Source organism: Lepisosteus oculatus, chromosome 7 (genome assembly GCF_040954835.1).
Source record: "Lepisosteus oculatus isolate fLepOcu1 chromosome 7, fLepOcu1.hap2, whole genome shotgun sequence".
Taxonomy (NCBI): Eukaryota; Metazoa; Chordata; class Actinopteri; order Semionotiformes; family Lepisosteidae; genus Lepisosteus; species Lepisosteus oculatus.
The window spans coordinates 4,357,360-4,374,984 of NC_090702.1; the positions used below are offsets into that span (position 1 = coordinate 4,357,360).

The 17,625-nt window shown below is 38.9% G+C and overlaps 1 long non-coding RNA gene across 5 annotated transcripts in view; it reads right to left on the minus strand.

The window, feature by feature from the left end:
- LOC107078085 (uncharacterized) overlaps positions 1–17,625 on the minus strand; it is a 139,631-nt gene that overhangs the window by 27,870 nt on the left and 94,136 nt on the right. For all 5 annotated transcript variants that reach the window (XR_011190036.1, XR_001479083.2, XR_011190035.1 and 2 more), the window contains one exon: positions 6,959–7,015. This is a non-coding gene — a long non-coding RNA (uncharacterized lncRNA). The remainder of the gene's footprint in view (positions 1–6,958; positions 7,016–17,625) is intronic.

The window sequence follows — 17,625 nt, forward strand, 5'->3', positions numbered from 1 at the left end:
GTAATCACTTACTTTTCTGGTTTCTTATCCGAGTACACATGCCTCTCTCTCTATGAAGTTGTATCACAAAACAGGTTAGCAGATACAATGGGTGACGAAAAGTCCAAACATTGCATAAGGAAGAGCTTATGAAGTCGATACACTACTCATAAACACATCTTAAAAACTGCTGTTGGCATTTACTGTACGGCTAATCCAAAATCTTTAAGTATAAAGCAATAATATAGTCTGAAAAGGAGTGTCACTAAAACAAAGGTACTGTAGTTCCTGTAGTATCCATGGGCTCATTTAGTCACAAAGGCTAAGGAGAATTCTTGGCTAGTGGAGGCCACACAACTCAAAGTTTTATAAAGCTTGACAACATAAATCTGCTATACAATTGCACTTTCACCTGTCTTCAATGCAACAAAATAATTCCCACCTCTCTCTGCTCGTATGTTCTGGGCCACAAAGCAAACCAAACCAATTCCCAGGTGACAGAACTGATCGGGTGTCAAAAAGGTCACTTAAAGTTTTGTCTTTCGCTAAAGAACCTTTCTTTATTTGAGGATGGCGTTAGGGTGTCAGCTGAAATGTCACAGTTGAACTACTTTCATTTATGACACTGACACGTTCCCGGTTAACTCAAGAGGACGGTGGGCAGGGGGGAGAGATTATAAGGTGGTCGCGCACAACCACAGGCTAAAACATTGCTTTAGCACTGGAAAAAAAAACACATACTGTAACTCAAGTAGTGCAACATTCCTACTAATGTCTTGAAATACACATGACTGCTTCCCCAATCCAGGGTCACAGTGAACCGGAAGAGCATTGTGCGTAAGGCAGAATACACCCTGGACAGGACACCAGTCCATTATAGGACACAATTCACCAGGGCCAATTTTACAGAAGCCAGTTGACCTACCAGCATGTCTTTGGATTGTGGGAGGAAAACAGTGCACCTAGAGGGAACCCACACCACCATGATGAGAACATGCAAACTCCACACAGACAGCACCCCAGGGCCCCAGAGCTGCGAGGTACAGTAGCAATGTTCGCCACTCCGCCACCCTGCCACAAGCCTGAGTCATAAGTTCATCTAACATATACAAGCGGTGGCTTGCATATGGATTTGTTCAAAGGTTCACGGATATGTGTCTCCCTCACCAAAGTTACCCCCCCAAAACTGACTAAATTAAGATGAGAAAAAAGGGGGACAGCGAGAACATTTGGTTCTCAACCCTAGTTCCACCTCTATCCTCAAAACTCTGAAAGAACTGCACTCACATGGAGCATAGCAATACTTATCACTTCTCTACAACTCAGGGTATGTTCCTTCATTATCAAGGGGTATTAAATAATTTTTATACTGCGTATACAGTGAAGCAACACATGGGATATAAACGCCCAATTTTCCTTTAGCCACGGATACTCTTTTATAATGGTTTTCAGGGTTGCTGCATTGAAAAGTCCCCATTGCAACACATCAAAACTTGTTGTATGATAGTAACCATCAATGAACAACGAAATATTGTCTTTCATATGGAAGGGTGAATTAAAAAAAGCATGGAGACAATCCAAATCACGCTGCACTGCAAGTAAACTCGTTAAGGGTTTGTTTGTTGAAACAGGTTTAAACAATATATTGTTTTTTTGTTTTAAATCATTTTTCTGTCTCATAGATGTACATTTCCAGGATATTGAAAAAGAAACTACCACCAAAACACAGTCACATACCGTGATCATCATACCTGTACTTCTAAGTTGTTTTATTAAGTGTCTTCTAAAGAATAACACTCAGATAATAAAGACGCACATCAGCTTATCAGTAAGTGGTGATCCAAGGACAACTTGGATATAAAGGATATCCCTGCTTTTGTGTTTCACTACACAGGGATGATACATTTATTTCTTGTGGGTGCAAATACTAGTCTGTAAAGTGAGTTTATATTCTTACTCCTCCAAAACATTTACCTAATTCTATACTTCACAAGAGTAGAATGAACAAAAACCAACTGATACCCTGCAGTATACAGTTACCTATTCTGGAAGATAAGGGGATATATCCGGTAATGTGATTTACTTAAGCTTCTGTGAGCACTTTTTCTGTAGTACATAGTGACTGCTTGGACTGCGATATACCTCAAAACTGTCTCTTTTAACATGACACGGGTGGACTGCAGACTTATGGCTCTGTCCATACAATATGCATGAGCACGCTGTTGTCTGTCCTAGGAAAAGGCAGAACCATTGGGTTTTAACTCAGACAGATTCTGTATGTGCAATGTGCAGTTCCAGATTAAACAGGTGTCTCTTCCAAGCAAGTTGTTTATTTGGTCTGATTGTGTTCCGTGAGACGGTTATAAATTCAATTTGTCTAAAAATGTGTTAACTGAAGGGAAGAGTTTGTTTTTTTAATAAAGCTGTTCCTTTAGATTGTCTGGGAATATAAATCATATATAAATTAGTGGATCGCAGATGTCTTTTTCCACAGATAAAGTAATTTGTTGATGCTACACTGTTGGAACTCCTATAAAAACTACATTAGAGTAAACGCAACTGTCTGTTGAATACTCAATGAAGCTGTGTGCCGGCTGTGCACACTGTTCAAATAGCAAAGGAAAGTCTTCAACTTGATATCACCCTGCCAAACTTCTAGCAAACTACCCCACCCTGAAGTCTGATGCTCTCAGCTGCTCAGTACCCCTAGTATTGACGGTGCTGAAATGAGAGAAGAAAATCAGACTGCTACTGGATGTTATATTAGTGGACCAGTAGATGGCGCCATTCCCTCTAGACCAGGCATTCCAAACCAATGACCTCCTACAGCAACAGATATGACAGTGTGGTGTCGACGTCCTAACAACATTTGTGACCTTTAAAAGACGCAACGGCACTCCAAGTACCCCCCTGTGCCACGGTCGAATCCCACTTTGGGCATTCACAATCTGACCAGCGACCAACGTCTCACCTAGAAGACTTAAAAAATGGACTGCAGTAAACTAGGAACATTCCAAGGCTCATGCTGACAAGACATATTTATTCAGTGTGGTTCTTTGTTAGGAAAATACTAGCAAGAAAAAACAGAGCAAACACACTATATAATTAAAGACAAAAAAAACAATACTCTCAGTAGAACAGAATCTTTCCTATTAAAGCTTCTTCTGTCTTTCACTGCGATTCCTCACAGGCCATACATGACCTACTGTATCTACACACTGTTATGGAACCCAAGACGAAAAATGCTGTTTGAATTTAGTGAATCTGGTGGCCAATTATCCAATATTATGGACGAGCGAAGCTGACTCTCTCTTCTCCGGGTGGAAAAGACAATAAATGTTAACCAACACAATCCTGCCTGTCACAGCTGCTGTACGGCGATCACCCTGATAGTTCTGCTCATTATTTTAAGCTTGGCTCGCATTAAACTTAAAAAAAAAATACATTGTTGGAAAGCAAGTTTCTTTTATTTTCCTCAGCTCCCAAAAAGGAAAAAACTCAATCTCGCGCCATCCTCAATCACTTCACACACAGAAGTACACCAGCACACTCTTACTGTACCATTCTGTTCGGGCTGAAAAGTTCAAAATAGGCCTCTGTAGTTCTGATGGGTAGGGAGAGGGGTTGGGATTCTGACAGTCCTGTACGCTGAGGAACGGTTTTAAATATAAAATCAGTTAATCTTGGTTCCACTTCAGATTTCTACAATTCATCACACCTTAAAAGCCCTGCTTTAACACACTGATTGTAAGGGGGGGAACAAAGAATAGATATAGTAGTCATGGGAGGAACAGGGACATAAAAAGCTCTAAAATTCCACGTCTAACCTGCACATGCTTTTCAGCTCCATAAAAGCAGAGCCCTCTGCTGCTATTCAAATATTTAATGAACGAAAATACCTCAAAAGCAAAAGATGACACAGCTGATAACCCCCAAAAAGTTTACAAGTGAGACGTTCATAAAATCACAGTGATCAGCAGCTTCTGAGTTATTGATTCCACATGCGGCTCTGTCAGGTTTCTTCTGGGATATTTTGCACATGGTTTGGTTTATCTCAACTTGACCAAATCCTGAATGGAATAAACGAACCTAAACTAGCAGTAAAACCAAACGACCACAGTGGCCACTGTTTTTCGGGTTACATATAGGATGAAAATGGATTTCCCAAGTTTAGGTTTCATTGTTTATTTGCACAACAACATTTCAGTTTCTAACCACTAGTATTATTAATAACTATTCGATCTCCATAAAAATATTCAATAACACTAAAAAAAAAAATGTATGCCCCACAAAAATATATTTTACTCTTTTTGTGTCTGGCAATGGAATCCAAACATTAGCAGAAATAGAGTATGAAATGCTCGCTTTTAATAATACTATAAAATTATTTAAAACAGGTCTGGAAAGTTTGGAAAAAAATACCTGCATGCATATCTTAAGACCCAAAATATTTTTCCTGATATTTCTCGCTATTTTTTTCATTCAAAGTTTTTCCAGCCCCATTCTTTACGAATCTGTGGATATGAGGATATTTTCAGTTCATCTACAATTAGGTATAATCAGCTCATCAATCTACAAATCTTTGTCCAAAAATAAACATGAATTTCAGCAATAATATATTTCAATATATAAAATAACCAATAATAAAAAATAGTCGCACTTAAAACTACTTTTAATCACTCACCATTGTGCAGAAATTGTGTGTGTTTAACCACATTTTTGTGTAATGTAGTACTTTTAAGGATTTATGGGACATGTTTTTTAAAGATGTAAATGCAACTCAATGTTGTATAATTATAAAACATTTTTAAAGTCCTAAAGTACCCAAGACCTGGATTTTGTGTTTCAAATACTATTTCAGATCTGTTTCACCATCTAAGACAACTTCAGACTTTGGCTTTCGGGTTTGTCACATATAATGCAAATAACAACAACAACAAAAAAAAAATTATTCCAACTTATCAGAATGATAAAGGTAAATCGAGTATTTCTTCATAAGTGTGATAAGAAAAATAAAATAAAAAAATTATATCACTGTCAGTGCACATGAAAACAGTAACAAATATTATATACTGAGCATATACTGCATATAAGGGAAACCAATCAATTTGTCTGCTTCTATCTGCAGCATTTCTTTTGGAGGAAGAAAATACTTTTCAAGCCAGCCTCTGGGATCATGAAACAAATCAGTTCTACAAATATAATTTAAAGCCTTTTGGAAACTGAAATATTGTATCTTGGGCACTTCTTGTTCCTTCGTTAATGGTTATTTTTTATAGATAATAATTTGCTCTTTTGGGAGGGCGGTATGGTGAGCATTGCTGCCTCTCAGCGCAGGAGCCCTGGGTTCCATTCCAGACCTGGGGTGCTGTCTGTGTGGAGTTTGCATGTTCTCCCAGTGTTTGCATGGGTTAACATGGGTGCTCCGGTTTCCTCCCACAGTCCAAAAACCTACTGGTAGGTTAACTGGTTTTCCAGGAAAAATTGGCCCTGGTGTTTGCGTCTGTGACTGTGCCCTGCGATGGACTGGCATCCCATCCAGGGTGTATCCTGCCTAGTGCCTGCTGCCTGGTGGGATCGGCATGGCTCTCCCACGACCCCTAATTGGATAAAGCTGTTAGAAAATGGATGGATGGATGGTTTGTTTCTGCCAAAACAAAGGCCCTTTATTTGTATTAAAGCAAAGCCATGCGACAGGCGAGCCTGCAGTCTGTGTGGGGGTTTGTCTTCTGCGCCACCCATACAACTCAAGAAACAAAGGAATACAGAGTTGAAAGGTCAGAACACTGCTCGCAGATAGTTATGGTCAGGAGTGCTTCCAATAAAATAAACAACAATGAGGAAGGCCTAGACCAAAATACAGAATACCAGCTCCTCCTTTTACAAATGTTCCTCACAAGTCCTTTTTTAGGTGAAAATTAACGGAAACAAAATTGTTTTCGCATTAAACATAATAACTAGCGATAGGAGACCCAAGATAGTACATATATTAATAATAGCAAAGGAAAGTTAGGACAGAGCACATACTAAAGAATGGATTTATTACCATAAACAGTACTAATTTAAATATTTAAAAATGTATATTAATAAAAAGGATCCAAATTGTCAAAGAGGCTGTGTTGTGTCAGAGTCTGAGAGAGAATTCACAAAAAATGGTGAAAGGTCTGAGCGGGCCACAGCACACAACTGTGCAGTACAAAAACTGCAAGTGCTTGTACAGAGGATAGTGGGAAGGGTTGGTAACACATGTACAACTTCATGTGCTTTCGTCTGCAGCAAAAACTCATGACTCAAACCAAGGAAAAAAAGGGCGTTCATTTTTTAAAACGGCTTAATGAAAATCTGTTAAACAACACTCGGAATGCGAAGAGTCAACAGAGTGAATGAATGAGTGGAGTGGAAGGGCTACCATCTTAACACGAAATCAATTACTTTAAAAAGGAAAAAAAAACCTGCACAAAAAGCTTCAGTTGCAGTGTTGATGCCGACATGATCAAATGAAAAAAAAAGATAAACATCAATTTAAAAAAACACACACTATAAAACAGCCCTGGGATATTTTTTAAATGAAAAGAACTGTGAATAATCCCTTATAAAGAAAGGATCTGAAAAATCAAAATGAATCTGTTTAACAGCAGTTGACATCCTACACATTGACTGGCAGAAGGACAGCTGTTTTGTAAGGTTTTTACAGTAACAAGAAATTCACCAGTCAGACACTCAACCCAATTTAAGACTGAACTGGGAACAGAAAGACTTTTACAGAAATTAATGAGATATAGGACTTAAAACATTTTCTGTATTTCTTATTGCACTTTACAAGAAAAATTTAGACCGCTCATTCACCGCCTCTTGAGTGCAGACTTCCTAACACTGCAACATACTTTCATACTTGGTCCCGGCTCAAAAAATGTTTTGCCTCTGAACCTAACTGCTCACTTGTCAAATATCAAGATATGAAAGGAGAATTGTTCTGTACCTTCATCAACGTTCAGTGCAGCACGAGAAATTCCTTTAGGAAAAATTGTAAATCCACCTGAAAAACAACAAAAAGGCAAATTTAACACCTGGTGTGTGTGTATATATATACTGGCACACTAAGACAGCAGTTCTGAACTGTGCAAAATATGAATCTTAAATATATAAAAGGCATGAAAAATCACGAGCCATCACAAAAGTCACAAAACAATTATAATGATATTTTAGCAAAATGATTATAATGCACGGACAAAATCTGCACAATCACTTTCCACAGTTCACCTTTGGTTTGAATTACGGTCCGCAATTGTTAGTTTGTCGTTCGGTCCACAAAGTGTTGGAACAAAAATCACCCTGTGCCAGGATGGAAAATGTTGGAAACGTTTACAGTAAGAACACCAATTTCTCTGAAGGTCTGTTTGTTTAGATGGCATCACAATGTTGATGTACTTGAAGCTGATGTTTCATTTTTGGGCTATTCTGTCAGTCCTTGGTGGACAGAAAGGTCAGGTGTCTTAGGTCAACCGATTGTACTCATCTTTCTTCATCGTTGTTTTTCTTAGTCTCGCAAACCCATCAAGAGTCCTGCAGGTATTTTGCTAACCCAAATTATGGTGCCCTCTCAGACCACAATGGCACTACAGAATATATATTAACTACAACTGATAGACACAACTGATAGGCATATAATACTTATGAGCAATCTGGAACGTCTGTCTCCAGAAGGCATCTTGCTTCATGTACAGTACACAGGCTCAAGGATCCTCTTAGTCACTTAAGAATTGAAACTCCGGCACTCCTTTGTTTAAAAAATGTACTGCTTAACAACATGGTACCTTGAGTATGCCATCCCATGTACGTCTGAACTAAAAAAAAAAAAAACACCACCAGTGTCCTCAGAAATATACTTCTCAGTACAAGAACATTATATTGTAACACTTTTTTGCCCTGTGAGTGGAAGTCATTTTTAATTCTATGCAAAGCTGTGGCATTAGGCTGATCTATTGATACACTGCTTTGTTCCATCTCTGTCCACAGTCAGAACTGCGTGTACCAGCCTTTTCTGTGTAAAGGTTTTAAACCAGTAGGGTTAGGAGTAAGAACAGAGATTTCACTTTGACTTAATGGCTGTCTAGAATTAGAATACATCTGTTAGAATTACTGTGTGAGTAAAATCATGTAATTTAGTCAATTTTTATTATGTACTAGCAGTCCTGCACTTCACAAGCGCCACGGCTATATTTAAATCCGTTCATGGTGTCAATTAACTGTCTTTTGGGAGAAACCCATTGAACGATAGTGAAAAAACAAACAAACTGCCACAGCTTAAATTCGAAATCGTATTTTTGTTTCCTTTTTTGGTCTGCCCAAAGGGCGAAATGTAATTCGAACCTCTGGGGTTTTCGTTAACGGAAGCTACTCAGCCACGTTGTCGAAACCCATAGCACCCATCCGTTTTCGAACTGCTTTGTCCCATGCAGGGTCATGAGGGAGCCGGAGTTTATCCTGGCAAACAACGGGCACAAGGCAGGGTACACCATGGATGAGACGCCAGTCCATCACAGGGCGCACACAGACACAAACATGCACTCACACCGTTTTCTCAGAAGCTACTTAACACAAAAGCATTACTTCAAAGATTCCTTCTAACCCAATATGGATTTTTGGTCTTAATTCACACTCTTTCAGACAATGCACTGAATGCGTATTTGGCTGCTTGTGGTGATTCATGGCACTACATACAGTCTGAGTAGAACATACAAATTCAAGAGCTGACAGATGTTAATTGGTCATTAACACCTGTGCTATACAAACATAGGGTGCTCCTATCCTACACCGACACTCTTATGCTTCTCAAAGCCATAATGCTGAGCATCTAGAAATATGTGTGTGTTTCCATCCTTGTATGGCTTTAGAAACTGTTATGCAGTATAAACAGAATTGTTTGTTTGTTGTAATAGGCGTCTTATTTGTAGAATACAGCCGATTCTGGAATAAACTGATACACTGCCCTTTTCTAAGCAACAATCAGATAAAATTGGCTAGTGATTTGTTCTACTGTTGATCAACCCTTATGTAACTAATGCACAGTGATAGAATTATAAAACTTCTTACACTGCAGTATTTTATCTAAGGATATGGAGAGTTTTAAGTAATTTCACATGCCTTGTTATGCCCAGTATAAGCAGATGGACTACTTATCTCGACACTGGCAAATCTTAAAGTCAGACATTGTTCTCCCTTGCACTGTTCAAATATAAAGAAATGTCATTTTTACATTACTGCGACAAATGGCAAAAACCTCACCCATCAAATACCATGGCCAGGGCTATTTAGAAAAAGAGCCGGCGCAGGTCCTCAAACATTTGGAAATGAGAAGTGACCAGCCATTTTACTACCAAGCAAAACTAAAGAGGCCAGTTCGTTCACAATCTTTATTCTATCCCTCAAATACCCTTTCCAGTATATTCGCCCATTAGCAAATTCCCTTGTAATTTCATAAAAATACACCCCAACTGTACTAGGCACGAGAAAGTTAAATAACAGTACTGCAATAGAGCAAGGCCTCAGGCCGGAAGCAGGAGAAAACTGATGGACTTAAAATGGAAGACCAGGTGAAAACACTTGGACTGTTTATCACATAGGAAGCGGCTGTTGAAGATCTCAGCACAAAGTCTTCCACTGTTCAACCATGCCTGCAAATACAACACACAAACAAAATGCACAGCCTAAAATGCCGATTTTGTTCCGTGTGATGAATCAACTGGTTGCAAAGCCATCCTTTCTTTGAAATGGAGGCTCCGGGCTCATTTCGGTGCGCGGCGGGGCTGTACAGAACTAATCCTGGACCAGTGTAAAAAAGACTCCAGACAGAGGCAGGACCTGGGCTGTGCAAATACTATCAAAATCTGCATTAGAAATTGCCTCAAGAGCTCCTGTGGTCCATGCTATTTGCTATGCTGAGATGAAAAGCAATCAGCCATGATCAGTCTAGTCTGGCATTTTTCATGCTGGTCGGTATAGACAAATTCCAGTTTATATAAGAAATAAATAATCAAAAACGGAAGGCATGTTACCATCGCAGTGTTAAGTGAAAATGTAATTGTTAAATATTTCCATCTGTTTATCTCTCATTTAAAGCTGAAAGCTAGTTAACAGAGGTCACTTCATCAAATTGCTGTCTTGTAGAAGCAGCACTACAGCTACTGCTAACAACAAACATCAGTAGACTTTTGTTTAAGCAAACCTTTAACATGCTTAAAAAATGTAATACTGTTTAATAGTAAATATGTGGTGAGTGGCTCTTAACTATTTAAAACTTATTTAAAAAAGTGTATTTTTAAATAACAGTATGAATAATAATAATGACAATATTATTCTGATGACTGTGTTACAGAAGTACAGTATTAGTCTTTTACCAAAGCAAATGACCAGATTCTTCTTACCTCCTGATTACAAAAATATTCTAAGATTGTATGGTAAAATAATAAAAGCCATGTTTGATGGGTTCCTTGTTCAGTACTTTCAAACCAACATTTTTTTTAATATATATATATTTAAATGGGACTGAGAGTGTTCAGACGTTGCTTGTAATTTCTGCGTGATCATTCTAAATGACAGATCGCAGTCTGAAAAAAACCCTCACCTGCTGTTCACCAGTTGTTTAAACTACTGTTTCGTTTTAAAAAAAACATTGAAACATTTCCACAGAATTGTAGCTGCAGTATATAACTACAGTGCCTTATGCTAGGAAACCCAGTTGAGTTTACCCTGTTTGCAATACATACTTTTCATAGATATCAAAACCATCAAACACTCGTGAAATATTACGAATGCCACAAAGTCACATTAAGAAATGCTAAGATTTTGGGTAATGTAGTTACGAAAGCTTTTTAAATCCCTCCTTAATGTTAAAGAAGACAGACTTGTCTTGCATCAGGCCTGTTTAATTGGGCAAAACCCACCTGCAGGACACAATATTTGAGCACGGACATGATCACCTAACATTAAACGAATTTCTATACATGCACTGCTACAACATGCAGGAACAGCACAAACAAAAATTGGGGTGAAAATAAAGGTGTTTACCACATTTTATTAAAATTCTATTAATGAGCAACTGCACCAAAGCCAAAATGAAAAGTCCAGATGAATCCTAGAACTCTTACAAATTACCTTAAATCTTAAATTTATATAAACCTAAAGGCACAACATAATTCTCTGTATTACTAAAACCAAGTCTAAAGCACTTTTCTTTAGGGAACAACTCTGATTAAAATAAATTAAAATCATGGAGGTTAAGGATATAAACTATATGACAATTTATTTTTGAAAAATCAAACCTCAGGAAAAAAAATCAACAGTATACTAGGGTTTCCATAAATTAAATAAATTAGCAACTTATTTGGGATGCCAATATATTAGATCATATTGTGTAAAACATTGCCCAATTCATCACATTTATTAATATACAAATATTGTCTGTTGTCATTAATATATCAAAAGTCAGATAAGTACTATTATTTAAAAGACAAATATTTTTAATTAAAAGCAATACAGAATTTAAAAAATACTTATGGTGGGTTAACCACAGAAAGGGGGTAATTAAATGTAATAGAGAGATAACCGTCTGAATTCATGTATAATCCTTTCCATGACAAAAACTGTTGACTTATCATTTAGTCCACAAATGGTAATCTGACCTTCATAGTCTTCAGCTGAAACTGCAACGCAGATACACTGTTTTCCTTCCTGGCCTCTCTATTTGTGTTTACTGCCTCAATACCGGGCACTAAATATACTGTACAATATTTCTACTAATGTATTTTGTTCTGTATTTTGCTATAACTGTTACAATGATAACACTTTTAAAAGCCCTGTTCCTTTCCTGAGTCCGATCAAATACAAGGAAATATTTCTTTAGAAAAATGTTTTTAAGCCCTGTTTAAAGAATTAAGAATAATAATATGTCTGAAATATCTATTTTTCATGTTAAAGCAGAGCTCCATTGTAATGTTTCAGCTTAGTGTGTGACAAGTTAAACCATTCACACAGACACACACTCACACAGTATATATGAAAACAGGAAAAAAAAGTTTCTTGCTATACTTTCCAGGAAATAGTTATGAAGAAAGTCATCTACAATTCACAGAAAAGGTAACAAATTACATTTTGAGTCTGTGACTACTGATCAATGCAATTGTTTGCCAATGGTTAAAAAAAACATCTGTTCTCCTTTTGCTTACTACGATCTAGAATGCAACAGAGTCATACGTATATTTCAGATGCCCACCACACTATATTTTAAACTTGAGAATCTGAAAAATGCTTCTTCCTTCAAAAATGCATAACGTAATTTAAGGTCTGTGACTGATAAAACATCACACTGCATACCAAGTACATCTCACTAAAGACATTAAAAAATCTGAACTGCATGTATCTTTTTTTATTAAAAAGTATTTTGGCTAAAGGTAGTCAATATATATTATACATACAGTTGTCTTGCTAAGATAAATGCTTTACGCAATTTGAAATGTATAAATCTGCACTGTGGACATAAATGCAAAATTCAAGATCTAGAACTATTTTTAAAATATGAGAATAATTCAGAACATATCACCTCTTTAAAAAAAAGGGGACAAAGAGCATATTTCCCTTTCATGGCACCTTTTTTAAACTTTGTTCTTGAAATAGTCACAACACAGCGAAAAGCACTGGACAATACATTTATTTTTAAAACCTTTTTTTTTTAATCCTACAATATACCCGTAACCACAGAGTGGAGCAAGTTTTGAATTTTCTCAATCTATTCACATCTAATATGACATTTTTTAATAAATAGAATTTATAAAAATCCAGAATTAACCAGAATTTAGGAAAAATCTGGTGCAGAACATTAAAAAAAATTGATTTTGGGTTGGACCAATTTCACCCTGTTTTGTTGCATTTGACAAAATTCAGCAGGGTGGTGATGCTCCCAAAGGCAAGAAAAAAAATACATAAACAGAACTGCATTTCTACTTTTGAGAAGTGATAAACACTGTATATGAAAACAAACCTGCAGTTTAATTACTTTAAAATATAAATGAAAAATTATAGTCTAGTGAGCCACTGGCTTGTAACGCAGTCCTGCCTTAAAGACTTATAAAACAAACAAATGCTAATAGATTTTCCCACAAATTCAATGGCAGCCAAGTCTTTTGTTTCAGTACTTCATTCAGCTCCTCTCTATCGCGTAGGGATATTTTTAAGTCAGGCCTTTTAGTGTGGTTCCCCGCATTTCAGACGAAAGGAAAAAAATTAAGTTTAACACATAGTGCCTCTAACTATACCCTCCCAAAATACCATGACATTGAAAAGGGTCAAATACCTTACAATGTAATAAATAAATGTGAAAATGCAAATAAGTGCACACTGTAATTTTAGTTTGAGCTCCTGTCTTTCAATATACCATTGCACTCTGAAGCAAGAGAAGGAAGGAAAAACTGAATAAATATACTCAGTTTGTGTATTTGTAAGCGTCAGTGCAAAATGGTTCAATTCCCAATATTATCAGTTAGAAAATACAGACAGGCCCTAGAAATAAGAATAGCACCTCGAGCCAGAAAGCCCCTCTACAACTCCAAAACATGTAATGTGAAACATTAACTCCCGAGTCAAAACCTCCATGTTTTAAATTATTAAAATATAAGGCGGAAAAGGGACAATCTACAGTTAACATTTACTGGCTGTCAAATTTATTTTGGGGCATTTTAATACTTGCAAATGCAAACATTAAACACCGGAGTTTTAAAGGTGCTGGAAAACTGCAGGCGTCGAGAAAGGTTTTTTGCAAAAGTCTAAATATCCACATTTGCAGATATGAATGGAAACAAAGCCCCTTGGACTCATGAAAGAAGCAGGTGAGCTCATCTATCCATTACTACGCTGTGATGACAGCGATCGGCAACGGCAGCCGTGTCGTGATATTCAACGACACCGCCAAGAAAACAGGAAAGTTCCTATAAAACCGTGAGCTAAGCCAGGATGTCTCCCGTACGAATTTAGTTTGCGAATATTTAGAAGTAAACGCCTCTGGTGACGACCTGCTATTTTCAGGAGGGCCTTGCCGCATTTTTAAGGCGATCGGCGGCGGATGAGCCTCGTGGCTGAGAGAAGTCGCGGGTTTTCAGGCCGCACGAGGGAACGGAGCTCACCGGCGGCAGCCGGCGATCGGTAGGGGGCCCCTGCACCCTTGGCAGGCGAGTGGAAGCAGGGCTGAACCCCAAGTCCAATGTGCCAGCACATGACAACGTACGGGTGTGGTGTGTGTGGTGGTGGTGGCGGCGGCGGCGGCGGTGAGCGAGTCGGGTGGGAGCGGGGATGGGCGGGGCCTCCGAGGGATCGTACGAGCGGGAGTCACGTGGAAGGAGAGTGTGACGGCTCTGCAGACATCCTCAGCCTTGGTGAGGGAGGCGGCTGAATCCCCACCAGAGCCTGCTCGGTCCCGACTGCCTTAGTCTCCTCTACGGATAACACACCCACCACAGAGGAGGGGTTGGGGGTTTAAGCAGCGCTAACTTCTACCTATCTGTCCTTCCAATTTGTGCTTCCAGTGATTGCACATGCACACCCACATTTCCTCTTCTGTCACCTCCCATGCTATTGTACCTTATTTCGAGTCCCGTGCACGATAAGCATCATGCCAGTCCAGGAATCATCCAAGGCGCAACTGCTTTTCCACGCACCGATTCAAACGTTTGAACCTACTCTGCGAAATGAAAGCAATTAGAAATATACACGGTACCCACCCCACCCCCCGAAAGGCGCACACGCCCCCCACTAGGAAAAAATTCTATCTGGAATAGTTCAGCTTACGTTTGCATTGGCGTTTGTCTTTTCGCCATGGCAAAACAGAAGAAACAGAAACAAAATGTGGAATGCAGATAAAAAAACGCCCGTAAAAAACAAAAAAACAAACTGAATGTGGTACTTTGTGGTGAGGGCAAAAAATATCATTCAAAAATTAAAACACTCACATGCATGACACTTGATACAGTTACGGTAGGATATTTCTTTGTGCAAACCATGTAGCCCTATTTCGATTTGTGAGAGAACAAAAAATCCCACAGAACTCCGGTGCTGTTGGAAAAATATTCTACATTGGAAATCTTTTCATGTTAACATAACAGTGCAAAGCCTGGAATTCAACCCCTTTGAAAAAAATTAGCCTCTTGTGTTGCAAGACAGCATAAAAACAATGACTCACTGCACCATCGGAATATAGGAGAAAACAGATCAGGGAATCGATCAAATTCAAATAGACTGAACATTGTTAAAACTGTCGAATAAAATCTGTGAACATTTAAGAAATTTCACGTCCATAATTAAGTGTCATCATTTCTTATGACGATGAAATCAATATTAATTTTTTAACAACATTTCAGTTAGTTTGTCTAGTACCAGGTGATGTGTTATAGTTCTGCTAATTTATTTTTTTCTTAACATTGTAATGTTGTATGATGGATTTTTTTGTTGCACAACATAATACTAGCTATTTTTTTGTGAGCATTAGCAAAATCATTTTCTGCGGGTTTGTTTTGTAAAACAGTACTGTTGCATTTAAAAGTTTTATGTGTGAACCCTGTTGTGAAATGAAAACAGAAAGCAAATCAGTTCTTTTTGCACGATTTTGTTTAGCAGACAGCAGATTCGGGACCTGACACCAGTCAAAGGGAACATGCTCACATTAGCACACTGCTGTTAGGCTGTTAGCAAATTCAGTTCCAATGTTCATTTTTTTTCCCAGTGCCTAATATATAAAAAAAGATGTTCACGAAATTGGGAAAAAAAACCTGGGAATCAATCGTAAGATCATATAAAAAAACCTCTGAAACAAAACATTTCTAAAACAAACGGAGAGCGTTTTTCTCTCGGTAAGGAGGCATTTATTTTTCTCCTTTCTGTAAATGTTAATACGGCATCTATGTTTTCATATCTGCACTCAAACGTTCACATAAATCCGTGCACGCAAGTACAAACACAGCCTGAGACTATCTTCACAAATGATAACCTAGTTTTATGGAGTTTTATTGATAACCTAGTTTAATTGAAAATTGCCTTACGTACATTGTGCCTTGATGAAATGATTAATTCCAGAATTCATTTGCTCTAACATCTGCATTCAGACAGCTATTTTTTTTTTTCACGTAGACTGCCGTTATGAAATAAATTCTTAAGTGATCAGTCACTTAATTTGTGGCTCTTGGACAGCCATCCAAAAACAAAAAAAAAGTGGCATTCAAACAAGACACCACGATATTGCAGAAAAACAGACTGGCACTGTCCCTAAAACTTCCCAAGGCAAATAAAAGCCATGAAGGGAGTTCGGCATCGCCAATATCCCCCTAAATCATTAAGGCAAAGTTTAGTGGCTATTAAACAGGGGAAAAATAACTTGAGTAAAATCAAAGACGGCTTAACACTAAAGCAAGAAGGAAACAATTTGTCGTCGTGCTGTCGTATCCAGGAACCCTAGATCGCAGGGGACACACACACACGTTTTCTTTTCATGCCCTCCAACTGACAAATAAAACTTTTCTCTCTTTTTTTTTTTAACGTTTCCATGCACAGGTCCAGCCCCCGGAGAGGAAAGGAGCAGCGGCGGCGCTCGGGAAGGCATCCTGCGAACAGCCGGAATAAAATAAAAAAAACGCACACGCCAAATGAGCCCCAAGGAGAAAAATGCCCCCCGAACGTGTCGCTCACCTGAATCTGACAGAGGCGGCCTCCAGCCAGGCGGGCGCTGGACTGAGAGACGATCTAAAAAAAAAGGCTGTTTTTTTTTGCGCCCACCCCCCACCACCACCACCACCGACCCCCTCACACTTTTCAGGATCCGAAGCTCTGCTGCTGAAGAGGAGAAGAAGGCAGTCGGCTAGCACTGTTATACAGTGGTGGAGGCAGGCCTAAGAATCGCAAGGCAATCCCTACCTAGCAACCAGCCCCAGCCGCATGCACCCCTGCCATCCCAGCCCCTGGTTTGGCAGGGCTCACAACAATAGGGGGCCGTGAGGGTGGCTGGAAGGCGCGTGTTAAGCCCGTCTGGTAGTTAACAAGTCTTTGAATGAAGAATGTTAGCAAACAGACAAACAGCATGTCTGATGCATGCTAATAACACTTTCCAGTCCGGCCTCAGTGCTGGGCCTATGAATTATTCAATAGTCTGAAAAAGGAACCCCCCCCCCGCGCCTCCCTCTCCCGCCTTCCACCCCCCTCGCCCTTCCCAACTCAAATACCTTCACTACAGAAGAGCAGAAACTATTCAGGCCGCTCTTTCATTCTTCTCTGAAATAATTCTGCAACTAAAAAAAAAAAATCCCAAACTCCAGAAGCAGGCCAGCTGAACATGCACGATCACTGCACGTCACTTTTTTTTTTGCACTTCTCTGGGCAACATTTCCCCCCCCCACGCCCCCTCCTCTCTCTCTCTCCCCCCCCCCCCCTTAAAATTCAATCGACGCATTTTTCACTCATTGCCTTTTTTATGTCTTTTGTTTGAAGTTGGCACCTGTCCCAGAAAGAGCTCCACCACAGCACAGCCCTCGCACTCCCCTTGTCAGGAGAAAGAGCCAACGAACTAGAGAGAGCAGGAGAGAGACGCACACACAGAAAAAGAGAGGGAGAAAG